At 43.4% G+C, this 12,971-nt stretch overlaps 2 pseudogenes; both read left to right on the plus strand.

Annotated features, from left to right (window-relative positions):
- Positions 1 to 260: 260 nt before the first annotated feature.
- LOC112406685 (40S ribosomal protein SA-like) lies at positions 261 to 2,960 on the plus strand (annotated as a pseudogene).
- Positions 2,191 to 2,327, plus strand: LOC112406708 (uncharacterized; annotated as a pseudogene).
- Positions 2,961 to 12,971: the final 10,011 nt, after the last annotated feature.

Raw genomic sequence — 12,971 nt, forward strand, 5'->3', positions numbered from 1 at the left:
AAACATCTTGTAATACACAGGACAGTCCTGCCCCAAATGTCAGTATTGTCCTTGTTGAAAAACACTGGAAGTATATTTCTGTCAGCAAGTATTGGGTTGAACTACATGGAACTGCTGTTTACGTAGGTCAAGAATAGTCAAATAGTGACCATGTTATGTGGCTGAACCTACTACTTGTGCAGCTATTCAGAGCAGCCCTAGGGACCTAATCTGATTTGGGCAAAGAAGACCAAGAGGCTGATTTGGTTACAGGAGCAAATATGGAATTGGTGTTCCTAGAGCTGAGGATCTGTCAAGGCCTGATGACCAAAATTGTCCCCAGGACCTGCTGGGGGCAAGTATAGGGTGAAAGGTTGACCCTGTCTCTCTGTATTTTAAGTTAGAATGTAAACGTCCTTTCATTAATGCCCCTTTGGGTCTTCCGGGTTCCTAACTCTCCCCCAGCCAGTAGCAAGTCCACTGTCTGGTACCATGTATCATATGCAACACAATCTGTTACGGATTGAATGTCAGTGTCCCCCTAAATTCATACGTTGAAATCCTACACTGCTGGGATGCTATTAGGAGGGAGGGCTTTTGGCAGGTGACTGAGATTAGACAAAGTCATGAGGGTGGAGCCCCCATGAATGGGATTAGTTCTCATAAAAGAGTCACAAAAGAGCTTGTCCTCTGCTCTCTGCCATGTGAGGAAATAGCAAGAAGTCAGCAGTCTACGACGTGGAAAAGGCACCCTGATCTCGGACTTCCAGCCTCCTGAACTGTGAGAATAAATTTCTGTTGTTTATAAGGTACTCAGTCTATGGTATTTCTGTTACAGCAGCCCGAACGGACTAAGACAGCATCTAACAATTTTTAAAAAGTTGGAGTAGGAAGGAAATGTTGACTCTATTGCTTCAAATGAGTAAGAGTTGGAAATTAATTGTGTGCAAGTTTGGAAGGCCTCCAGTATCATAAAGGTCCTGTGATGAAAGTGGATGTATTTTTCTTCAAGACAGCATAATGTCAAGAGATTCTTGGACTTGTCAATAAGACTATTTCTGGTCTGTTCTACTCTATTCTTACATTAGTCTGTCTATCTATCCATCCATCCATCCATCATCTATCATCTATTTACCCATCTATTATCTATTCATGTCCACTACATGCAGAGAGCTAGATGTCTCTATTTGTATCTACTCACTATAGAGATATAGTAAGAGTAATATGCGTGTGTGTCTGGTGGGGGTGGGGGTGGGGGTTTAAGGATACAACAAATATTCTTCTTTTGGACTTCAGAGCCGGAAAATTAAATCCACCTTGCAAAGGGATGAGACCGGGAAAGCCTAGCTGCTTTCATCATTGCTCCTCTTTGCTTACATTGCATTTACTGGGGCCTCTCAATTCAACATCATAACCGAAACGATTAAGGAATAATATATTTTAGATCATTTGCCAAAATAGCAATGTACTCCCTACAATTTAACTTCTAGGGCCTTAAAGTAAATTGCTTGGGACTTCCCTGGTGGCGTAGTGGTTAAGAATCCATCTGCAATTATACTCCAATAAAGATGTAAAAAAAATACAAAATAAAATTTTTTTTAAAAATTAAAGAAAATAAATAAATAAATAAACAGGAAAAAAAAAAAAGAATCCACCTGCCAATGCAGGGGACACGGGTTCAAGCCCTGGTCCGGGAAGATCCCATATGTTGCAGAGCAACTAAGCCCATGCGCCACAACTACTGAGCCTGCGCTCTAAAGCCCATGAGCCACAACTACTGAAGCCCATGCGCCACAACTACTGAAGCCTGCCTGCCTAGAGCCCGTGCTCTGCAACAAGAGAAGCCACCACAGTGAGAAGCCTGTGCACTGCAATGAAGAGTAGCCCCCACTCGCCACAACTAGAGAAAGCCCACACACAGCAACGAAGACCCAACACAGCCAAAAATAAATAAAATAAATTTATAAAAAAAGTAAATTGCTTGAAGAAATTGCTTTCCAAAGATTACAGCTGGGTAATTTTTGAAGTATGTCCACATTTAAGTATAGATCAAAGAAACCCATCTAAAAGAATTGTGGACTAAGTGATTTGACAACAGTGGCTTGAGCAAAAGTTCTTTTTAAAAGGGCTATCTGGAAGATTAAGAATCAAACTTTGGAGGGTTGGCAGTGGAAGGAATCATAGCATGTGAAATTCCTCAAATAAAAATTTATTGACTTAAAAAAAAAAAAAAAGGAGTTGAACTCACAAGTGTAGGTAGTGTGCTACATGAGGGGCAAGTTTTTCGCTAACATCACAAGGGTCTCTGGCCCAATGAGTGAAGTTTGATAGTAATACTTGCTACAAATGTATGATTTTAATACATGAAAGCTTTAAGGAGAGATGAAAAAACATTTTAAAAATGGCCTGTGTTTTCTTCTGCTTTTCTCCATTATTTCTTACTCCTGGACCTCTCAGGCATTACTTGACCTTTCTGTTTTCAGACTAACTTGATGTATCCTGATGTAAGATCCTAAAAAGGGAGCTCACTCAGTGGGTCTGATGTGGTGGACGCTTGCCCGGGAAGTTCTGCACGTGCGTGGCACCGTCTCCCGTGAACACCCATGGGAGGTCATGCCTGATCTCTGCTTCTACAGAGATCCTGAAGAGATTGAAAAGGAAGAGCAGGCGGCAGCTGAGAAGGCTGTGACCAAGGAGGAGTTTCAGGGTGAATGGACCGCCCCACCTCCTGAGCTCCCTGCTCCTCAGCCTGAGGCGGCGGACTGGTCCGAAGGTGTGCAGGTGTCCCCGTGCCTATTCAGCAGTTCCCCACTGAAGACTGGAGTGTTCAGCCTGCCACTGAAGACCGGTCTGCAGCTCCCACTGCTCAGGCCACTGAGTGGGTAGGAACAACCACTGAGTGGTCTTAAACTGTTCTTCCACAAACTCTTAAAATGGAAATAGGTTGATGGAAAATAAACAGTTTCTAAAAAAAAAAAAAAGAGTGAGCAGAACATTGAGCCTATACATGGTAGGCAGTCAACAAAGACTTCAATTAACATTCAGAAACAATGCTAAGTGTTTACAAACATTTAATCATCCTAATTCTCCAAACTGGAGTTCTACTATGTTTATGAAACCTGAATTTCCTGTTGGTCAAAAAGCTTAGGAGGAGTAGACTGTTGTCTTTAAGCACACCACGCTTTCTAGATGTAACATTTATAGAGGACCCATTAGATGTAAAGTTTAAGGAACACAATGTCAGCCATGTCTGGAGTACAAAGTGAAAAGAAAATGCCTGAGGAAAATGACAAGTGACAGCATCTAATGTAAAACAATTGGACTAATAATTTGAAAGGAGAGCAATAAAATATTTAATCAAATGCAGAGTTGCCAAAAATCTGCCTTTCTGCCAACCCATCTTCCACACTACTCCTGGGATGGTTTCTAGGCACTAGTTACTTCAAACCCCCTTAAGAGAAAAAGGATTTGTGATAAGTCCACATGGACTTAACCTGGATCAGAGGCCCTTCTAGGAGCCAGCTCCTCTGCCTGGTCCTTCTTTCTTCCTTCCTTCCTTCCTTTCTTTCCTGCATTGGGTCTTCGTTGCCGCACGTGGACTTTCTCTAGTTGTGGTGAGCGGGGGCTACTCTTTGTTGCAGTGCATGGGCTTCTCATTGCAGTGGCTTCTCTTGCTGTGGAGCATGGGTTCTAGGCATGTGGGCTTCAGTAGGTGTGGCATGAGGGCTCAGTAGTTGTGGCTTGCAGGCTGTAGAGCGCAGGCTCGGTAGTTGTGGCGCACGGGCTTAGTTACTCCGCGGCCTGTGGGATCTTCCTGGACCAGGGCTCAAACCCGTGTCCCCTGCATTGGCAGGCAGATTCTTAACCACTGCACCACCAGGGAAGCCCCTGTCTACCCGGTTCTTATGGTCTGCATGTTCTTGCTACTGCTGCCCTGGCCTCCTCTCCCTACCAACGAGCCAACTTTGTCTCAACCCTGTATACTTAAACTTGGAAGGAGCCCATCTGGCTGGCTTAGTAATAACCATAGTCCATATTGGCCAGAACCATCCTCTTAGGCCACCTCATGATCCTGTCTGTGGATGGCTGGCCCTGGGATCAGAACCTCTGATCCTTTTTATTCAATCCTTGTCAACACTGCCCCAACCAGTCCAGGGCAGCTTCCCTGAGCTACGGGCTGTAGGCAGGTCACTTCCATGTGGGAGGAGAAGTTGGGTCTGGAAACCACTGTCTACCCGACAGACATGTCCAGGGTACATATTTTTTTTAAGGCAGAAATTGAGTCATGGTACCCCTTTCTCATCATTTGTTTTTAATTCTTAAATTCCTTGGGATTCCCACATTTTATTTTTTTTATTTTTGGGGCTGTACCATGCAGCTTGTGGGATCTTAGTTCCCCAACCAGGGATCGAACCCTGGGCCCACAGCCGAGAAAACCCCAAGTCCTAACCACTGGACAGTCAGGGCATTCCCCCAACCCATCACCTATTGTGGTGGTTTTCAATAAGCAATATTTAGGACGCTTCTTGGCCTTACCCATAACTACCAAATCAGTGGCATGAAGAATAGAGCTAAGAGGTTGCTTTTTTTTTTTTTTTTTAAGCAAAGTTGCCAAAGTTCCCAAAATGTGCCTTGTTCATTTTCAGTGAACAAGGTTTAGCATGCTAGCTGGCAGAGTTGAAATTCAATAAATGTTTGATGAAAATATAACAGAATGACAAGGTTTTCTTAAACTATCCCAATATATGAAAACCTACTTTCTTGTTCTAAAGATCTCCCCAAGCTCAGGTCAGTTTTCTTGATTCCCCTCACTTGAGGGACAGAGAGCTCAGCCTCGTCCATGCTGAGCCGCCCAGTCCCCTTTCCCGCTCTCCATCCAGTTACAGGTGGAGAAGGGATCAAACGCCCAGATCTCTCCCTCAGTTCCACCATCCTTGCAAACATCTGCTCAGCACATTTGTAAGATCATTTTATAATGTATAAGCATGGAGTGGGCTAAATCCAGATTCGGGGAGGAGGTGTTCCGCTAATGAAAACATAATATACGGAACATAGTCTTATGAGAAGATAATAGTGGAGCACTTTGCATCTTCTGAAGCATCACTTTCCTGTCTTCCCCAAGAACAATGGGGTTGCATTCGCTTCTATGTGCATGATTAAAAGAGCTAAAAGTAGATCACACAATTTTTCCAGGGTGATCTTGTTTTAAAACACAGTGTTGATAATGATCATCTTCTCTTTTCTTTTCTTTTTTTTTGCGATACGCGGGCCTCTCACTGTTGTGGCCTCTCCCGTTGCGGAGCACAGGCTCCGGACGCGCAGGCTCAGCGGCCATGGCTCACGGGCCCAGCCACTCCGCGGCATGTGGGATCTTCCCGGACCGGGGCATGAACCCATGTCCCCTGCATCGGCAGGCGGACTCTCAACCACTGCACCACCAGGGAAGCCCGATCATCTTCTTTTTAAAAAGCCTCTCCCCACCCCTACCTACCCCAAAAAAGCCCTCCATAGCTCTGCACCGATTAAACGGCAAACTTTACCCCTTTGTACCTTTCCATTTGCTCTTCTCCCTGTTTAGAGCACCACACCCCCTTCTCTGATTAGGAAACTCCTTACCATCCCTGAAAGACACAGCTCAGCACTTGGCTGCTGGGAGGCCTCCTCCCAGGCACTCGCTGCAGCGCGAGCCCCGGACTCCCCGCTTGCTCCCACGGGGCAGTGTGGCCCAGTGTCCATGCAGCAAACAACACTTAGATCACTGACACGGGTAGCCTGGCTCCATGACCAGCTGTGCCACTGTGCGTCAATTACTTACTGCCTCTGTGCCTCAGTTTCCCCATCTGACAGCGATTGTAAAACTCAGTTCCTAGCCTATAGGGTTGTGCTGTGTTGTACAATACAGTGCTTAACACAGCACCTGAGACACATAATTAGCAGGAACTAAAGGTTAGTTCTTATTCATAAACATTGTGTAAGGAAGCATCAGTGAGTATCTTGTTGAAAAACTATGCAATCCTAGGTTTTCTCTAAGTTAGTGGTAAGAACTCAGCATAAAGAAAATCAGGGCAACTGCTTTTTATATCAGGGTTTCCAACTTTACCTACCTGTAGGGGTTGTGATTTCAAAACAAGAAGCCCCACATCCCCATTCAAGACTGGATAAGCCATAATGTGTTTGTAGGTGACCGTCTGTTTTTATTCTTTTTTTGGGCTAGGTATTTTAGTCTAGCTATGGAATGGAGGTGAATATGAGCTCTTTCATAATAACGATCTGTATTTTAATAGGCTTGGTTATTAAAACAATAAACATTTGTCCTGTCCCTTCCCTTCCCCTAGAGCGCGAGCTGAGACGTAAAGCTGAGTTAAATTTATAATGTGCTTCTGACCTTATGAGAAATAGGCCCTGGAGACAGCTTTCAAGTTGTCTAGTTCCTGCGAAATTATAACGGGTAGGTTTGGTTTTAGAAGAACTGTCAGTTAAGGCAGCTTTTCTTCCCCTACAGTATGACTAATAATGGCAGGTATTAAAATTGAAGCTAAAATACCTAGAATTAAGATTTTGGCAGAACATACTGAGACATTCCATGGTTTTGGACATTTTAAGTATATGCCTTGATGAAATGTTCACTTCTCACTTAACAGATTTTAAAAGCAAGAGGTGGAAATAAGTGACAGAAGTAAAAGTTATATGACAAATGTATCTTAAATGCTCCTCCAATGAATTTTAAAATGAAAAGTAGGATAAGGGAAAAAAGTCTGAGTAGAAGGTCAAGTCTAAAGGATTGAAAACAGCTTAGAAAATCCTTGAGGAGAGTATTTCGGGAAGTTTAAATTTCCTGCGAAGCTTTGCTCTTTGTGAGGATCTAATACTTTGAGAGTGGTTTTCACTGTCAGGGCTAATCTTTCAAACCTGGTACAAGATTATGAGTGAAAAGGTTTCACTTGGCCCATATTTGACATGAAGCCATCTCTAGTTTCCCTCTGGCTTTCAAAAACAGGCTCGCCCATCACTGACTGAAGTGGAAACCCCGAATCACTGCGTCTCTTCCCCTCTTGGGCCCTTGGGACCTTTCAGCACAGACCAGGCTCCAGTTGGCTGTGGAACGCTCTTGGACGCCCACTTACATTTTCTCCCCTTTAGTGTTGGCTAGGAGTAGACAGGGAGCTCTAGGCCATATGGGCTCCCTTTGCCCTAGCTGGCTGCACATTCTACCCAAATACAATGAGAAAAAAATGGTTTCTAAGTGCAAATCGTTGTTCCAAAATTATTTTACTATCTAAAACAGGGCTTGCTTTATCAGGGACAAAAATCTTTCTCCACATTTAATTAATCATCACTCCAGTTCCAACTCTTACCCACCCTCCCCACCTCTTTGCCTTACTTCCTGTCCCATCTAGTAGTTCTTCCGTCTCCTGATCTCTTATGGCATGGAGTGTTTGTCCTTTCTCCTTACTGGGATTTTGGATTTTATCATAACGGCTATTCAGCAATCTGCCTCCATAATTATTATCCATTGTTCATGAAAATCCAAAGCATAAATTTCCTTTAAAGATGGATCCATTCCCAAAGCCTACTTCCTCCCTTTTTCTGAAGTGAAACAAAGGTTCTATTTTAGACTAATAAGCAGCCTCAGAGAGGGTGTGAAGATCTAATGGAAATTCTCTCTTAATGAGTATATTTACTTATTAAATAAAAATGATCCAGTTCCCAAAATGAAACTGATAAAGTTTTTTTCACCCCAACTAAATACTGGATAGAGTGAAAGATATAAATTAATCAAGATGTTTAATGTTAAAATATGCCTATACAATGAACAATAAAAATGGTGGAGTATCTATTACTCTTAAGTATTTATATAGTATAAAAATTAGACAAATTTTAAAGGCTCATAAAAGACTCTTTTTTCTTATCTGAGTTTATTATCTTTTCTCTAAAAGGTTAAGTGAACCTTTTTTGCAAATGGACCACTAATGTCACATACCAGTAGGGGGCACTAAAACATTGCTGTTAAACGTTATTAAAAAGCACTTTTATCAGAGTGAAAACGGGTTTTTTGGCAACTTATCTTTTGCCCCATCAGGTTAATTGGAAAATGATGGAGGAAGATGGGAGAGAAACACAGTTCAATTAGAAGATCAAAGCTAATAAGTCATCTTGGCTAAGTTTGCAGAGAATCATTTTCTGTGTAAAAACTAACGTGACAGTTGTGTAATATGTTTGGAATCAGTGAACTTCTGGACACAAGACTTCATGCTGGCTCTCTGATGCCCCATAACAACTGTGGACAATTACGTATGGGGATCCCTCAAATGGAAAGAAATGGCAAAACTCAACTGCATGTGGTCTACTACGCCTTGTGATGGTCTAGGATATGTAACTTTAAAATCCTAGATTGTAATAGCTTTCAGTTAGATGGTAGTTTGGACTTGGACCCTTTGGCCATTCACTTGAGGTGTGGCAAGAATATACCGTGGGGAACAGCTAGATGACATTCTCGGGTGTCGGGTGCCACACTGATCTGGTCAGTCTGGACCACTGGGCTCCCTGCTCTTTACTGGCAGGGACAACCCACGTCATGAGGTGAATGAACATCTGGTCCTAAAAAAAGTGAGTGCTCTGGGGCTTCCTGGTGGTGCAGTGGTTAAGAATCCGGGTTCGATCCCTGGTCCAGGAAGATCCCACGTGCCACAGAGCAACTAAGCCCGTGCGCCACAACTACTGAGCCTGTGCTCTAGAGCCCTTGAACTACAGCGACTGAGCCTGTGTGCTCCAACTACTGAAGCCCGCGTGCCTAGAGCCCATGCTCCACAACAAGAGAAGCCACCGCAAAGAGAAGCCCGTGCACTGCAACGGAGAGTAGCCCCCACTCGCTGCAACTAGAGAAAGCCCGCGAGCAGCAGCGAAGACCCAATGCAGCCAAAAATTAATTAATTAATTAATTAATTAAATTAAAAAAAAAAGTGAGTGCTCTGCTTCTTGGATTGTTTATTTCCATGAGAGGGAAAAGCAAGCCCGTGCATGTCCCTTTGGCTATGCTGCACAGCTAGAGGTTGTGCACGGAATTTAGCCTAGCCTGCGGCATCTTGTCATTTAGTTTGCAAAGTTTAGAAGTATGGAAAGAAACCAGCAGCAGAGGGGGAAAAGATTCCTATGGCTCTGAATATGTTGAGATGGCTATCGAATACAGGGCCCAGCCCAGCTAGTCTCCAGTGGGGTAGGCTTATGCTCTGTCCCTGCCAAGATGTTAAAAGCTCCTTGGGCAAGGTAATTCAGCTGCGCGGGGCACGAGATGAGGGTTTAGATCCAGACATGGGAGCAGCTGCAGTAATGTGAGCTGAGAGGAATGCAAGCGTGTGTGGGGAGTGTCGATTTCAAAAGCAGGTTCTCCGAAGAGTGTTTCCCTCCCCATCGAGAGGCCCGGACTAACCTTATGACTAGGAAGGGAAATAATGAAATGTTGTCATCAGCCCAAACAGGTGGACGGCAGAGGCACGGACGATGCGCATGAGACCAAGTCTGAGAGATGGGGGTGACCACTGACTGACAACACACATTATCAGTTGTGATTCCAAAAGGCCCAGGCTGCGGAAGGCCTGCAAGGGAGCCACAGAGGTTATCTGGATGGCCAGTATTTACAACCTGGGTGGACCGGATCCAATCGCGACATCTGAGGCTCGTCTCAGGAAAGGCTGGTCTGGCATTAGGGTGCCTTCAGCCACATGGGCCTGGAGGGGTTGTGGGGTGGTGGTGGGAGCTTGAATGCACTTTGGGTAGCTGGGTGTGGGAGGATGGGACCTCATGCGGGTTCTGTAGGCTCCTGAGGGGACCACCAGAGGTCTACCCTCGCCTTATTCCCATTCAACGAGCTGCACACAAAAATGCCTTTCATCCAAAGGCTGTTTTTCCTAAATGTGGTATTTCTAAGGGCTCTCCAGAAGCCTAGTGAAGGTGGGAGAGAAGACGTCCAGGGTAGGGAAGGGAGAGTGAGGCCGTCGTTTCCCTGCCATTCTTACTTGTCCACATGATGGTTTACTGAGGGCAAGGGGTAGTGGACCTGTACAGTAATGTGAGCTGAGAGGAATGCAAGCGTGTGTGGGGATGGTTGAGCCCTCATGCACTACAGATGTAAGACTAACTGGAAGCGGAAGTAAGCCTTGGATGGAACGGAAAAGCCATGGTGGATGGTGGGTTGCCACTCAGCAGAGAGCCCCTCTGAATTATCTTTAAAAGGAATCTCAGACCTTGTAAAGGAGTCTGCGATGCCTGGGGCTAATCCCACCTGCCAGGCACTTTCATATATCTCAGTGGAGCCTCACAGCAGGAAGTATTATCATTCCGGTTATTCAGATAAGGAAACTGCCTGGAGGAATAAGGAGTAAGAGTTTGAATCTGAATTTAGGTCCTTCAACCTTCCAGGCTAGTGATCCTCTCACCACATTTCACTGCCCTCTGTTGGGTTGGTGACGGAGGGGTAACAAGTATTAGAACTACTTACTAAAGAAGCCACATGGATTACTGTTTAAGAGCAAAGACTCTGGAGCAGACTGTTGGGTAGGTATCCTTGTTAGCTAGGTGACCTTGTGCAAGTTGCTCAACCTCTACGGGCCCCCATTCCCTCTTCTGTCAAAGAGCGCCTCCCCCACAGGGTTTGTGAAGATGCAATGAGTTTATATGGTACAGTGCTTGGAACATAGTAAGTTCTAGATGCATGTTTTCCTCTAATGCTGACCATGGTTCTTGTTCATAAACCATACATTAGCAGCATGGATTTTGTTGAGACTTTGCTCTCAAGTTAGTGCTTTATTTGCTTAATTACATTTTTGCGTTAGGGCCCTTTAGTCCCTCAGTGGAATGTTAAAAATCTACCCTAACCTTTGGAAAAACGTAACTGATCCTTTAGCCAGTAGATTAGTTTTCTAGGGCTGCCATGACAAAATACCACAGACCGGTTGGCTTAAACAACAGAAATTAATTTTCTCATAGTTTTGGAGGCTAGAAGTCCAAGATTAAGGTGTCAGCAGGATTGGTTTCTCCTGAGGCCGCTCTCCTTGGCTGGCAGGCAGCCTCCCTCTTTGCTATGTCCTCACATCATCTCTCCTCTGTGTGTGTTCACACACCCCTAGTGTTTCTCTGTGTGTTCATATTTCCCCTTTTTATAAGGACACTAGTCAGATGGGATTAGGGACCACCCTAATGGCCTCATTTTAACTTAATCACCTCTTTAAAGGCCTTTTCTCCAAACGCACTCACGTTCTGAGGTTCTGGGGGCTTCCAAGTATGAATCTGGAGGGGTGGATGCAATGTAGCCCATACAGTCAGGTTCTTCAAACCCCCAAAACCTAGATGCACTGACTTCAATCTAAGATTGCAACAGGTACTATTTAAAGGGAAAAGTTGTGAGCTCGGAAGCAGTGTGATGACTGGTAGATACCAGTGGGAGTGCCATGTATGGGTATCACAGCACACTTAGGATTTTAAATTGCATAGTATATCATGATTTAAAAATTTCCCCTAGCTCTCCTCTCCTGCTGTAGTTCTCAGCTGCCTAAGAGAAGAACGCGGTACAGGGCAGCAGATGGAACTGAGTGTGGACTAAGGAACACAGATGTCCCCTCACCTGGGTCCAACTCAAGAAAGGCCTTTGAATCTCTCTGGGAAACAAGAGACAGTACTTTATCCATTATGACCACCTTAATAATTTCTACATCACGACCCATTTAAAAATAATATTTCCATTATGACCAGTTTAAGAATTGATCAGCAAATGCAGCTATGAAGGTCCTTCCTAATGAAAAAACTTTCACACCTTTAAGTGTTTGGGGGTAATAACATTTACATTACAAATTCTTACCTTGACTGTGTAATTTTAGCAACTTCTTTTGTTTCTTAATTTCAGGTCTTCCTGATTCCTAATTTAAGAGGTTTCCATGGTTCTCATCAATTTTCGTTTATCAGTGACTAAATTTGTTGTATGTTTTAATTGGATTGTGAAAATAAGGTGGCATTTACGATCTTTTAATAGAATCCTGGTGTGTACACATAGGAACGTGAGTGTGTACGCCCTCAGGCTTGCACGTGCGCGTGCGCGCGCACACACACACACACAGTGACACAGTTTTACAGTACCGTTGCCAAGAATAAGTAATCTAGGAATAACTGCAGAATCTGATAATACAGGTGGTGTTTCTTGTTAAAATAATTTGTCTACGTGAACAGACATGAACTCTTTTTAATTATAAAAGTGAACATTAAAATTAAGCTACTGCCTTATTCCTAAATATTTCTTTTTTTTTTTTTAACTATCAAAATCACTTTATTCTCTCTCATACATAAGGCATTAAACCGGAGAAGATTGGAAAAAACATCATGAATTACGCTTCACATGACTTCCTAAATAAAAATAGTTCATGGTTCAAGTTTGAAAGGTAGTTTATCTAAAAGAATGCTTTAAAATTACTGAAGCTAACCTTAATCAATTGTCTTAACAGGTAGTTAATCAAGCATTTAGAAGCTAGTTTCTAAATAAGTATTTCAATAGTCTTAAAAAAAAATCAGACCTAGAAAAAAAAATTGGGGACCCAGAAGCCATTATATTCCAATTCCCTTTAAGTAGAATACTTTTTCTTGTTTCTGTTCTGTATGTTTTTGTTTTCTTTCTTCTCCTTTTTTTTTTTTTTTTTTTTTTGGGGGGCTAAGAGCGCTGATGTTGTAGGACTATTCTGTTTTCATGAGGAAGTCACTTGTCTCCAGTTGTTATGTTTCTTGGAGACATCTGACTCTTACAAAACATGCTGTGGTGTTTGAGTGGGTTTAGAGTTTTAAGAATTTTGCCCCCCCAAAAGAGCCACAGAAAACCAAAGAATACACTGCATCAATTCTCTTCTGCAATTGTTTTAGAGAAATTTGCTCTATTGTTAAAGTTGTGCTGCTTTCTATGAAAACATTATCTGTTAAATGAAGCTGCCAGAATCATCATCAGCTAAACTACCAAA

Source organism: Neophocaena asiaeorientalis, unplaced genomic scaffold (assembly GCF_003031525.2).
Source record: "Neophocaena asiaeorientalis asiaeorientalis breed wild unplaced genomic scaffold, Neophocaena_asiaeorientalis_V1.1 scaffold59, whole genome shotgun sequence".
NCBI classification, from domain to species: domain Eukaryota; kingdom Metazoa; phylum Chordata; class Mammalia; order Artiodactyla; family Phocoenidae; genus Neophocaena; species Neophocaena asiaeorientalis.